This window comes from Gallus gallus, chromosome 7 (assembly GCF_016699485.2).
Source record: "Gallus gallus isolate bGalGal1 chromosome 7, bGalGal1.mat.broiler.GRCg7b, whole genome shotgun sequence".
NCBI lineage: Eukaryota > Metazoa > Chordata > Aves > Galliformes > Phasianidae > Gallus > Gallus gallus.
This window is the reverse complement of record NC_052538.1, coordinates 753,679-766,756: the sequence shown is the minus strand read 5'-3', so window position 1 is coordinate 766,756 and position 13,078 is coordinate 753,679. Positions and strand designations below refer to the sequence as shown.

Below are 13,078 nucleotides of genomic sequence, written 5' to 3'. Positions count from 1 at the left end.
AGCTCTGCCTCTGCTCCTGTGTCTGACAGTAAGCATTTGTGTCAATGGATTGAACCTGGTTCTCCATCTCATGAAGACATAACCATGACATTTAAGATAGGATCATTGTGTCCAGCTGTGGTGAAAACAGTCCGATGACTGTACCTAAAGTGAATATTGATTTCTCCACTCAGGAAATCATCAGCACAAATAGCAAACCGGTAGACTAGTGGGCAATTCCAGATTTAAGCACTGCTGATAATTGTTACTAAAAGCCAGATAATTTATATTCTTTTCTCCAGTATTTTCGCATAAGAAAGAGAGGTTATTGTCTGAAAATGAATGCTATTTCACTGCAATTATGACCATATTTATGGCAGGCACCAAGGAACAGCAGTGTTCCTGTGATCCCTGAGGACAAAGTAGGTTGCAAGAGGTGCTCAGGGTAGTACTAGTTTCATTGACCAACTCTTATCCAGGCAGGATGCTTACCAATAGATTACCTGGTCCCATTTTAAATCAAATTCCTCATCTCAGAGGAACATTTTGTGAACCTCTTGGTTCAAATCATTGCAGATTTGTTGAAGCAGATAAATACTTCTCAGAGGCCTTAAGATTTCTGCCCTGCAAGATTTAAGTGTAGGTACTCTGGTAGAGCACTACTTAAGACAGTGCCACAAAATACTGCAAAGGATCTGCTGTCAGGATGCTCACAGCTAGTAAAATGTGGTGTCTTTCCTTCCTTATGGGAGAGTATGTGGTGTATAGTATCTCTACCCTGAGAGTGATCTTTTTATATTTACACTGGTATCTCCTGATTCAGCTGTACTTGAGTTCTCCCTCTTGGGAGCTATTCAGAGATGAATCATTACCAGGAATGAAAGCAGCTGTATTTTGTATATCAGATTAAAAAAAAAACTGGCAGTGGCTTTCATCAAGAATGTTAAAAAAAAAAAAAAGAAAAAAACTAAAATTGTCATTATAGATTCAGATTTAAATTATTTAGTACAGTTCTATGGAAGAGGTTATGTCAGCACTTATATAATATGCTGTCTGGTCAGATGAAGTGATATTACTATTTCTAATAAGTTGTTAAGTGAAGAGGGAACCACTGAAACCCCTTATGTAGCTCTTACATGAAGGCCAAATCAAATTCTCCTTCCTTGTGAAATGACTCTGTCAGAAACCTTTCTCCTTTATGTACATACAAAATATTTTATAGTTACATCTGGCCTGAATAGACAAAGTGAGCTTCAAGTTTCTTGTTTACCTACCTTTAAAATCAATAGCACAGTTACATAAATCTCATCTGTAGGATCCTTTCAAAACTGGTCTGAAAATATGGTTCTCTAAAAGGGAAAAAATGAAGCTTGCTGGAGCAATTTATGTCAAAAAATCCAAACAGATTTTCCTTATACAGCAGCCAAAGACTAGGAAAACAAATAATAAAAATTAAATTTACATAAAACTTATACTTTTGAAAAGATTACATATGCAAGCGTCACTTAGAATTGTGCCTAAATTTAGGAGTTTATAAGTGTGGCAAGTCTAATCCCAGTCTTGGTAGAGAACATAGTAATAAAACGTAATAAAAAAAAAATGCTCTTCAAAATGCAAAACCTCCGTTTACAGAGAGAAAATAGAAGTGAGAAAGGGAGAAGAAAAGATACGGAAACTGGGATAAAACAAGAAACTTCACCTTATCCTGTGTGTCATCCACTTGGCCACCATGGTGACCAGACAATGCTCTCTGTACATACTTTTTTCACTCCATAGATAGCTACAGTTTTTGTTTTCTGTTAATGCCTGAGATAAAATCTTTGTACTTATGCATCTGGAGTATGTCCACACCTGCATAACATCTGGGTCCAAAAAAGGGAGGCCTCATCTGGTTGCTATGTACAAATAGAGCTTGCATGACAGGATTTTTGCTTTTCTAAACAGGTCTTATAAAAGCTAAACGTGTGAATTTTTATCCAAGCAAGGAAAGTTATCTGGAACCAATGTTTTGTAGGCATCAGCCAAACTGAGGACTATTTTCCTTCTCCTCATTTGCAGCAAGAGATGAAGCCTCAAGCCAACTGTGGTATATTATTCCAGAGTTTTTTGGATTAAGAAATGTGTGCTCTGACCCTGACAGAGTCATCGTGCAGCTGATAGAGAATAACAAGTCATTCCTAAGAACAGCTGGTAGGCTGAGTGAGGATTTCAATCTCTCAACTTTAAGTGAGCGCTCTTCTAGGTCTTGTTGATTTAAATACATCTTAGTCATGCAAACTACAAGACTTCCCTCTCCAAAAACAGCTTGCAGTGCAGACTCCTTTGTAGTTCCCAGAGATCCACCAGTGAAGCACTTCTCTCTTTAATTGTTGTCCAGAGTCTGCAGAATGTGGAGGTGTTGGTTTAGTCCCAACGGGCTGTGTCAATTTGTTCACAGTGTATTGTGCATAGAAATGGCAAGTTTAAATGGTGTGCTTTGAATGTCTGTGGTAGTGGTAGCATAATGTTTCTGAAGATTAAGAGTGAGCTCTCCAGGATCTGTTTTTTTTATTATTTTGTTTTCTGTTTTAACTGTTATGCTCTTCGTCTCCAAGAATGCAAATGGAAGAGCAAAGACAAATTTGATATGGCATTGAGGCACCAAAACTACCTCCCATCAGTATTCGCTTGAACATTTCAGTGATAAATATACTTAGTGCTTATGACTACTGTTTTTCACCATAAATAGCATTATTCTGCTGTTCCTGTAGAACTTTCTAATTCCTTGATTCAGCCTACAATTGTATTTGGTTTGCAGTGAAAGTCTGTACTTCCTAGAGCAGAATCCAGGTCTCTAGTGCAAGCTAGCACAGTGCCAAGCAGAATGAGGCTCTGTCAGTTACACGGATTAGTGAGTAGTGTGGAGAGTGAGGAAAGCACAGTAAGGCCTAGTAGAGGTTTTCCGAAAGACGGCTTGGAGTGTGGTCATAGCATGGAATCCTTTAATTGCAGATACAGATAGTTCCTTTTTTTGTTCACTCATGTTAAATTATTGTCATCTGTTAACTGGAAGCTCCCTTTAGCGGGCTAAAAAGGCCAACCACGGGGGCAACAATCTTTAAAGATCTAATTGATCTGATAAAGTGATCTGCTTTCAGTTTTTCATGTAATGCAATATAGCTAGAACAGTAATAACAGTGGGAAATATTGAAATAGCTTAATTTGGGTTTTGTTTGGTCAGCTTTTAAATTCCTTTATAAAATGATTAATTTCCATCCTTTTTTCTAACTATCCCTAATATAGTTTTGCAATAGTGAAGTGAGCAACCTGAGGAGAAAGCACTGTAGGAGCTTCTAGAGGACCCACTGTTGCCAGGGAATAGAGGGCCAAGTTTAAGTGAGGTACAGATCACCTTAGGGAATGAGAAGCACATGCCTTGGATTTTACCGAAGACCAGCCAAAGCATGATGCAGCACAGATTATCATTTACACTGTTGTTTACGTGGGATTTTTGGGCCGAGTCCCAGACAAGTATTTACTAATATTTGCACTTAGGATAAGACATCTCTAGACTGACCTTCTGCTCAAAGTGGGTGCTCAAGCCCAGTTCCCTCAACCTTTCAGGACAAGTTTACCAATGTCCTTCCAGAATGAAGAGCCCCAAAACTGGATGCAGCACTCTAAACATGGTCTGATAAGTGCTGCTTAAAGGTGAATAGTCACTTACCTTGATCTGCTGTCTATACTTCTGTTGATACAGCCGTCAACTAGTTGTCTAGCCTGTTTATGTCTGTCACTCTTTTGTTCAAAATAACAGCTTTGCTCTTGAGCGCATTAGCATCCCCTCAGTTTGCACTAAAACAAATGCAGGTTAAAGTAGATCAAGGCTCTCATTTTTAACATATGATGTGGTGTGAGACTTAATGTATTGCCACACAGCCAGCAAAACAGAAAATCCTAGGTTTTCAGAAGCTGCAAGCAAGCATAACCAAGTAATTTGAGAGTTAATGCTTTTTAAATGACAACTAACAAGCCTGTTCTTACTAGTATTACTAATGTACAAGCCACTTTATGAACAGTCAAAACAATGGTAATTCTCAAAATTTCTGATTCAGATGTTTTGGCGTCATTATTTCATGTTTTCTCCAAAACAGTTTCAAGGCTGCTGCGAATAATATAGCATTTTGTTTTTTCTCTTTTGTTAAAATATATCTCCATGGGAAAATCAGGACAAGTTAAAAATAGAGATTAGATGGGAATGGAAATCTTAACTTCATGACTGTGATTCTGCACCAAGAGATTAGGGTAGAATTTAGCCCAAGTATTGTAGGGCTTTAGCATGTTCATGGGTCGTCTTGCTCTGATGTTAATTCCAGGATGTTCTGCACTGCCTCTTGCAAGTGGCCCATGGTCAAATATACTTTAGAGAAATATATGGCTCTAATTACCACTGTACTTTCCATCACATTATAGCATCACAGCATTACACCTACTTTAAAAAACTATCTGTTACAGTCAAGAGAATTTGAATTTGGAGAAGATCACAAATGAAACATCTAGCAGAAAATAAGACTACAAAATGAGAGTGATAAACTGAAAGTGTAGGAGGGTACAGTGCAAATAGTTGGAAGGACAGTGCGTGGTTTGGACAGTAAATTCTATTGTATGAAGCACTACTGATACACATCACTGCAGTAAATACGTAGGTCTTTCTGAAAGTAATACTTCCTATTTCCATGGAAGATACATCAGATACAAAGAGCACAATAACACACTTTGATAGAGCAAATTCTCAGCTACAAAACTCTCTTTCAACAGCCACTACCACTAGCTGTGCATTTTCGCCAGTGATGAACAAGAATCTGCATGCCGTGCTTGTAAAAGTCTGCATGGCCATCCACAACCTGACTTGTCTCTCATATTGCTGTTGCCATTACTGAAAGGAACACAAAGCCTCACTGTGCTCACGTCCTCTGTTTGATCTTTGTAAGCATTCAGCAAGCATTGATGAATTTCAGTAGGTGTTGTGTTTTCTGCATGGAGGCATGTAATGCCAAGCCTTTGCTTCGTATGCGCTTCCATGTCAGAACTCATTTTGTTAAACTGCCCATTTGCTGCCATCTGTTGCATTGCAGCAAAACGTAATGGAATATTGGTAGGAAGGTTCAACCTCTACTGCTTTACCACCAACTTCTGCCTCTGACATAGTAAGCCAACATAATAAAACTCTTGGTGCAGTCCTTATATGTTCATAAAGGGTAAGGCTTGATAACGTGTTTTAGTATACAAACATTTCACAGTTATGTCAGGTATGTATGGGCTGCATCATCTACCCATGTCTTCAACATAAGAAATCTGCTTGGTTTTTTTTTTTGAATGAAATGCTGAGGTTTACAAGATTAATATTTGCTTATTGATCTCGTAAGAAAACAATCATCACAAGCTGAATCAATTGAAGTCCAGAATGTTATTAGTAGTGGCAACATATGTAAAGACAAAATCCAGAAAAAGAGTCCATATCTTAAGCAGTATAACCTTCAGAATGTTGATGGGTGGTCCCTCCTGTAAAAGAGGTCTTTATCTTGCTTAGGCACCTGAAGCGATCAGTTAGCCTGGAGTATCTTAGCCATGTAGCGCTGACTGACACATTTGCTCTTGATCTTGACAAGAAAAATCCTATGCTATATCCAGTGTATTCTTTATAAAATATTTTGAAAGTGCAAGTAGTGTCTGTTTTGGATGAGCAGATGAGTTTGACCTGCAGAATTACTGTGCTCCCTCATTTGTTTACTGCTATATCAAAGTATTAGAATTTCATCCACACCCATCTATAATTATCAGTGTATAATGTAGATGGAGCTATAGGGCTTATTTCTTATATACCCCTACCACAAGAACAGTGTATCCCATCTCTGCATGTGAATGACCCCTTCATTGTGACAAACCAACCTGCAGATACGTTTTGTTTTAGCTGTCACTAGAAAAATTCTTAAGTGCTTCCAACTTTTCTTCTGAAATTTTCTGTATAATGGTAGTCGACATGAACAAATACTGTATATGGGTCTAAGTAAACATTTGTTACAGAAAATTAATTTTCTAGCATATTTGAGTCTGTTGCTTTCCAGCCTGTTAATGTATGTTTAGTGTAAATTGCTTTTCTACTTTTCAATCATCTTTCATCTGTTTCCTTTGATTGCTGCGTAAAATACCTCATTTGAGAAGATGCCTGAGCATTTAAAAGCAAGTGAAGTCTGATGATTAATAAGCTAGTTATCCTTATCAATGCTTTGTGTGATTGAGGACAGGAAAGTTGTATTATTACTGCTCTGTTTGGTATTTTGTTTCCCAGTGAGCAGATAGCTTCTAGTTTTAATTTGGTCATTTTCTAGTTATTTTTTTGTCCCTTTTCCCTCCCATTATATTCAAAACCTTTCTCCGTGTGACCTCATCAAGGTGATGAAATTTCAGATTTCGTTCATTTCATTTTCTAATGAATTTTCTCTTCCTATCACCAAAAATAAGTAAATAAGGTTTTAATTAAGACAATCCTTTGCTGAAATAACTTTGCTTGACCCATTTATGTCCATTCTGAGTCATCTTCCTGGCTTCAGAACCCTGGGTAGATATTATTTAGAACTAAACAAAGTAGCTTTGAAATACCCATTATTAAAACTGAGGTGGTTTTTTTTTTTTTTTTTTTTTTTGGTGGGAAACATACAAAGCTGGAAATGCAGTTAGGTTCTTCCTTCCCATTTCCCCCCCCTCCTCCCCCCCACTGGTGTACTGTTCAATGGAAACTCATTCTGACAAAGAGAAAAACTGTGGTTAAACAACATTAGTGGTTGAGTCACTTAAAGAGAACTGGAAAGAAAAGAGAGGGGGAAAAAAATGCAAGTCTGCTGCTTGATAAGAACCAGAATATTTCCAGGTAGTCTCCGTAAATCTTGCCATATTTGCCTGAGGACTGATGGACAAAAACATCCAGAGCAGTGGCTATGTTTTCAGTAGTTATTGTTTTCTTGATAGAATAAGAGCTTTCAAGAACATGAGAATTCTCATCAGATTTCTGCATAGATTAAGATCACTGAGGTCAAGCTGAGCAGCACGTTGCTTCCACAGATGCTGAGACTAACAGTTAAATAATGATTGTGAAGTGTTATTATGAGGAATGAAGAGTTTGACAAAAGACTTCACTAGTACAGATAACTGAAAATACGGGAGGGAGACTTTGCAGTGTCCAGTGCAGCCCAGAGCTTCAGTAGCAGAAGATCCTTCCTCAATCCTTGGAAGGTCTGATGGAGTCTCTGGGATTTGCCTAGTGGTTGCTAATTCAATAACTACATGCAGGCTGTCATGTTTTGAGTGTTTGTGTGTTGGGTATGTTTTGGTGGATTTTCACAAGAAAAGAAAGATATGTTGGGATGGGTCCCATAAGATATCAATTTTTTGTTCCCAAGATTAGAAATGCTGAAGTTTTTCAAAGAAAAAGCATGACTTTTTTTCTCTTGCGTATTTTCAGAAGTGACAGAACTACTTTGTCTAACAGTCTTGCTTTCTCTTGCCTTGATTCTGCATCTGAGCAAGACACAGTTGTCCTGGATTATTTGAACATAAGGAGCTAGAGCTGTGGAAAGCTCCAGAAATGGAAGTATGTGGGGATGCACTTGATGCAAATGTGATACAGGTGATGCTAAGATCAATGTGACAATGTTTGAAAGATAATGCTATCCCAGTATGGACGTGCATGCTTGTTTTCAAATCACATCAAAATTATAAATATATTGCACTTTCTACTGTTTCTTTCCTATTTACTCTTTAAAACTTTCAGAGAAATACCCTTGAATTGAAAATCAAGAATGTTTAAATAATATGTAGTGAGATGCTTGGAGAAATGAGGAGACAGTTGTTGCTGAAATGTTCTTTGATATCCAGACCATAAAACGGCACAGGTTTTCTGTAGTGTATGAAAACACATGGATATAGTGCTAATTCATGTAGATTAGGGCTTCTGAGAGCTGCCAATTGATGCCTGAAACTGTCAAACAAGACTGACTACCTCGTAGCTCTGCACAACCTCTGGGCGCTGTGGTAGCAGTGCATCATTCACCACTTCTTAATCACCCACTGAGATTAAGCATGAAGGGATGCAAACTGGAATGCATTTTCAGATAATAACAGTAGGCAGCACAACTTCCTCTCAGGAGCTGCTGTGTAAACACAAGCGCAAGTGTAATCACCTGAAGTAGGTGTCAGGTCGACAGGTTTGGGCCTAGAGTTCTTGGCTGAAATATTACTGTAGATTGGTGTGAAAGTAAACAACTGAGCATGGGCCAGCATGAAGAAAAACTGCTGGAAGCTGATCTTTGAATTGACTCTAGTGAGGCTGTGAGCCAAAAAGTGATACTGCAAGACACCATCTTAGCTCATCAGAAGAAAGAAACAAAAAAGAGCATTAGCTGACTAGGGAAGCTGTGGATATGAGCGCAGTTGCCTAACCTTAGACAAGCAAAAAAAAAAACAAAAAACCATTAAACTTCTAACTTCACATCACACTCCAGTTTCTGGTCTTCGGCCACCCAGTTTATCCTGGCATGCACGCTAGAAGATGGCCCTGTTCAGCTTTTCACAGGATGCAGGCAGAGCAGGGCCCTGTGGGACCCCCACAGGAGAACTACAGTGAGTTGCTGGGTCTCCCCAGCTTATTTTCCTGACCAGACTGAAATCAAGGACTAGGAATGATGATGTTCAGTTTGTTTCCCCATAGCAGAGATCAACCTGCAAGTATTGTTCAGTGGTCAGTACTGCTGGCTTTGAAAAGACCTGCACAGTTACTATGTGCCTTGCAGGGAAGGTAATTTTTTTTTCCCCCTTTGCATTTGGTCAGACTTCTTAATCTCAAGGTGCAAAGCATATTTCACATGGACTAAGACAAGTTCAAGGCAGTCCTTTGAAACAGAAGCTTCAGTGTTTCCTTCATCTCAGTGTAAAGAGCACCACAAAGGGGGAATGGATGTTAAATTGCTTTTTTAATACGCTTATAGCATGTGTTTGTAGTCTGGAGTTACATGGGGAAAAAAACACAAGCCTTCTATCTGTACATGAGATGATGAGGTTTCGAACAACAGCAATGAAAAGTCCGTCAATTAATAATGACCATCTACTTACTACAATGAAGTAGCACAACAGAAAACTTTCTTTACTTATGGCTTCATTTCCAGATTATGTTTTTGTGCATGTTTTGAAGGAAAAATCTACGAGTTCTTGATTGTTTCCTTAGGAATATCACTGAATTGCTGTGCTTTTTGTAATGCGACTTGTCAAACACAAGAAATGTGGGCTAGAATCCTGAACTTTGCAAGGTCAGCCAAAAATCACTTTCTGTGAGTTCTCTTCTACTTCCTTATGTGTAAGTGCATGCTATGGGGGTGTTGTGAGCATTCATAATCAATTATTTCATCAGGTAAAAAACATGCAAATGACAAACTGATTTCTGTAGCCTTTTCAAGCACAGGTTTGGATTGTCTTTGAGAAGGTGGAAATAGTCATTAGTGCAGGAAAGATTATCATCTGAGATATTTGAAGAATGAAAATGTAGAAAATACTGCTGAAAATAATGCAGTCCTGGACTTGGCTACTTATAGTGCTCCACCAATAATATCTGCTCCCTGGTTGAGAAAACATGCTTGTAGTGTTCATTGCCTGCTTGTAATACATTCTAAGAAGGAAGCGTGAGACACAGAAATGCATTCTTTAGATATCTTTTAAGAAGAATGACACAGTGTTATAAATGTTAATACAGACTGCAAGTACCATAAGGAGCATAAAACTCGCTTAATTGTCTTTCCAAAAGCTTTGTTGCAATATTTTATAAATGGTAGGAGCCGTTTATGGGACACAAGGCATATTAGATGAACAAAAATTGAAATTAAAAAACATGAGTGACTTAAACCAAGGCAGCTGATTTTAGGCAGACATAGACATGGACAGCCCTTCAGGATCTGTTTATTTTCTGGATAGATGATGAGTTGCTTCCAGCTGACAGTCTGCTAACTGCATGCAAAAGGCAAGTTGTTTTAAAAATCTAGGTCAATCTAACTGCTTTCTGCTGTGATTCTGCTCTCATCACTGTTTCCAAGATGGCCCCTCCTTTGAGATTTCTCACAAACTAGTTTAATCTTTTACCACATCAAGAATGGCTTGCACATCATCAGCTGGAAGGCAGAAGGGCCACACAGCCATGAGCAGGACTACAACCAGAAGAGATGCATACAGGTGCCTGTAGGCTTACAGCACCTATACGTGTCTGTGTCATTCAGTATAGCCCTTTGATTCCATCTCAGTTCATCAGATATTATTAAAATGGCATGCTTTTGTTTCCCTGTCTTCAATGCTTTGTATTATACAAGAGGTTTCCAGGTGTCACAGCTGCTCTCTACAATGTGTGAGTTATGGAAAGCGCTGAGGAGGAGAGGCAGATACAGAGTAGGAGAGTGGGTATAAAAAAACAGGAAATTCTGCTAAGATGGCAATCTATAGAGATCTCTCATGCAGTTCCATTGAAAGACTGAGTGTAAGAATGGAGGATGAGTTGGAGGGAATGTTACAGGTTCAAACCTGTGTTTAAAAAAAGTCTGTAAAAGTGGTCAGAAAAATGGTCAGCAAAATGACTCTTTGAAGGATGACCTAACTTCTACAGAAGGATAGTCAAGCTTCTACAAAAATGAAAGTTATGATACATTGACCTGAAGGGGAAGCTAATGGGAATTTGGGAGAAAATACCAATTTCAAAGAAAACATAAATCTGAAAATGATTCATGACGGACAGCTGGGGAAGGTGTTGTTTAAAAATGAGTCAGAAGTTCTGTTTATTTCGAACCCATGAAAGGACAAAGAATGTAAATGTGTTGGGACTGTGTCCTCTCTGCAAAAATCCCTGTTTCCATCTTTCTATATCTGGAAACAGTTTAGGAGTTCATCTTGCACCTAGCGGCAGCTGGCAACAGGTAGCCACTCCTTTAATCTTACTGGGAATAAAGCGTTAGTGCTGATGCTTATTACAGCCATCTTCTCAAAACTATCTTAACTAAGCTGCACGTTAGTCAGCACTCTGGCATAATTCTGCCTAAGCCAGAAGCAGATGGAATTGTTTTGTGATGAGTTCAAATGAAATAACAGAGCTGAAGGAATTTGGAATATTTCCAAAGTAGTGTTCTTACACATATACGTTAGCATGGTCTATATGTCGTGTATATTTAAGCAGCCATGCAAATATAAACTGAAGAAAATTAGATGGTTACAGCCTTGGTCTTCCTTTCCTTGCTGTGAAGTGTGATTTTTATTATTATTACTGTTATTATTTTTTAAATCTAGGGCTTCATTCTCTCAGGTAGGCGTATCTTTGCAGCTGCAGGGTTTGGGTTATACAGTGATCTTCTGATGCTCACAGCTGCAAGCTGCTACCAAAAAAAAAAAAAAGCATAAATGGTAAAAGAAAATTATTGCAACGAAGAGCATTAAATTTTTCATCAGGGTACTACAATAAAGCTGTCTGGAGTGTAAATGGTCTATAACAGACCTGGAGGAAGAGTGGATCAAAACAGTCATATTTATGCAAAGAAAGCACTGTACCTCAGCAAAACCAGAGGCTAATCCTCATTCCTTTAATTGCAGAAGTTCACACAAATGCAGCCAGGGATGCTTAGAAAGTAATTTAAGGAGAAACAAACTGAAAACCCAGCCGACTACTGGATAGCTTGAGTCACATAAATGTTTACAAGTGCAAAAACAGTCATCCTTCTATGTAAGTACAAACCCAAAGTGTCAAAGATATAATGGACAGTTATGTATTTTTATCCTACCTGTTTTGATTTCCATTGCTCTGAATAATCTTGTATGAAATTGTAGATTGATGCTCGCTTCTAGCAGATAAGTTGAAATTTGGAAAAAGGAACAAAACCAAAAACAACTGTGCACATGTGGATATATAAGCATTATGTATTCAAGTCTGAATTTTTTTTAATTATTATTTTACTCTGGATATTTTTGTTTCTATTTTAGAAACCAAGCAGTGTTTATTTTTAAACTGCTATAAAAATATTTCAGTTTTAAAATAGGCAGAGTAAAACAAGAATGACTGGGAATACTTCGTTAATGCAATCAAGCATTATTTTTATTCTGCTCTACGGGCTGTTCCACAACTGCTGTAAAGGAGCTTGTGTATTCTCAGTAATTTGTGTTAATATTTTTCCATAAAAATCCACTTCACTTGAAAGGTTCCTTTGCAAAATATTAATCTCGTGAGTATCAGTTCTTCCTGTGAAAGAAGAAATCCTTGGAACTGTTTTGAATGTGGAATTGCATAGAGCAATTGTGTTGCAATAACATCAGTTTTGGATGTGATAATCCAGTCTGAAAATTTGTCTATATTTTCTTAAAGGCCATACCAGGAAGCAGGTGATATGGGAGAGAATTATACATACCAGAGGAGAGGGCTGGAACTAAGTGATCTTTAAGGTCCATTACAAACCAAGCCATTCTGTGTAAGTGAAGTGTCAATTTAGCAATGTCTTATGCAGATAAGGAAATGCTGTCCTTCTAGACACACAATCTGTCTGTAATATAAGCATTTCTCTTATCATGGGGACTGTTTCTTTTTCTCATTTAGCATTATTGCTTCCATGGGACCATAATTTATTGATAGAAGTTTCATATCTGTTTTTCATCGAGAAATGATCTTTTTTTGAAAAGGAGTTTATTACAATGAATGTATTTTCCTCCGAAATCTAATTAATCTTCTAAAGGCTACATTGATTTTTGTAAAAAGCTCGGTTTTTAGACCATATTGTACTCCCTTGAGGTCAATGAAATTAGGAGGTCAGGAAGTGTGGGCAACTGATTCCATTTATGTTTCTATTTCTCTCTGTGAGTGGTATTATCTAACTGTTGGATGAAATTAGCTTTTGAAAATCTTATCAGTGTTTCCATTTTATCTTAGTAAAATTTGAAGACTATTAAGAGTGTTTAACAAAATAAGTTAAACTATAATTTAACCATTATAGTAACTTCTTGGATTTGTTGGGTGAAACAAAAGTGTGGGAGGAAACTGTGAGGAGTAAATTCT

At 37.8% G+C, this 13,078-nt stretch overlaps 1 protein-coding gene across 21 annotated transcripts in view; it reads left to right on the top strand.

Annotated features, from left to right (window-relative positions):
- The window catches only part of COL3A1 (collagen type III alpha 1 chain), a 133,977-nt gene that overhangs the window by 38,426 nt on the left and 82,473 nt on the right, over positions 1–13,078 (top strand). For 10 of the 21 annotated variants that reach the window (XM_046943507.1, XM_046943510.1, XM_046943508.1 and 7 more), the window contains 2 exons: positions 11,629–11,758; positions 12,395–12,497. The exons of 8 other annotated variants lie outside the window; for them this stretch is intronic. The gene's annotated coding sequence lies outside the window, so the exon portion shown is untranslated. The remainder of the gene's footprint in view (positions 1–11,628; positions 11,759–12,394; positions 12,498–13,078) is intronic. 3 more of the 21 variants (XM_046943512.1, XM_046943509.1, XM_046943511.1) reach the window with 1 other exon arrangement.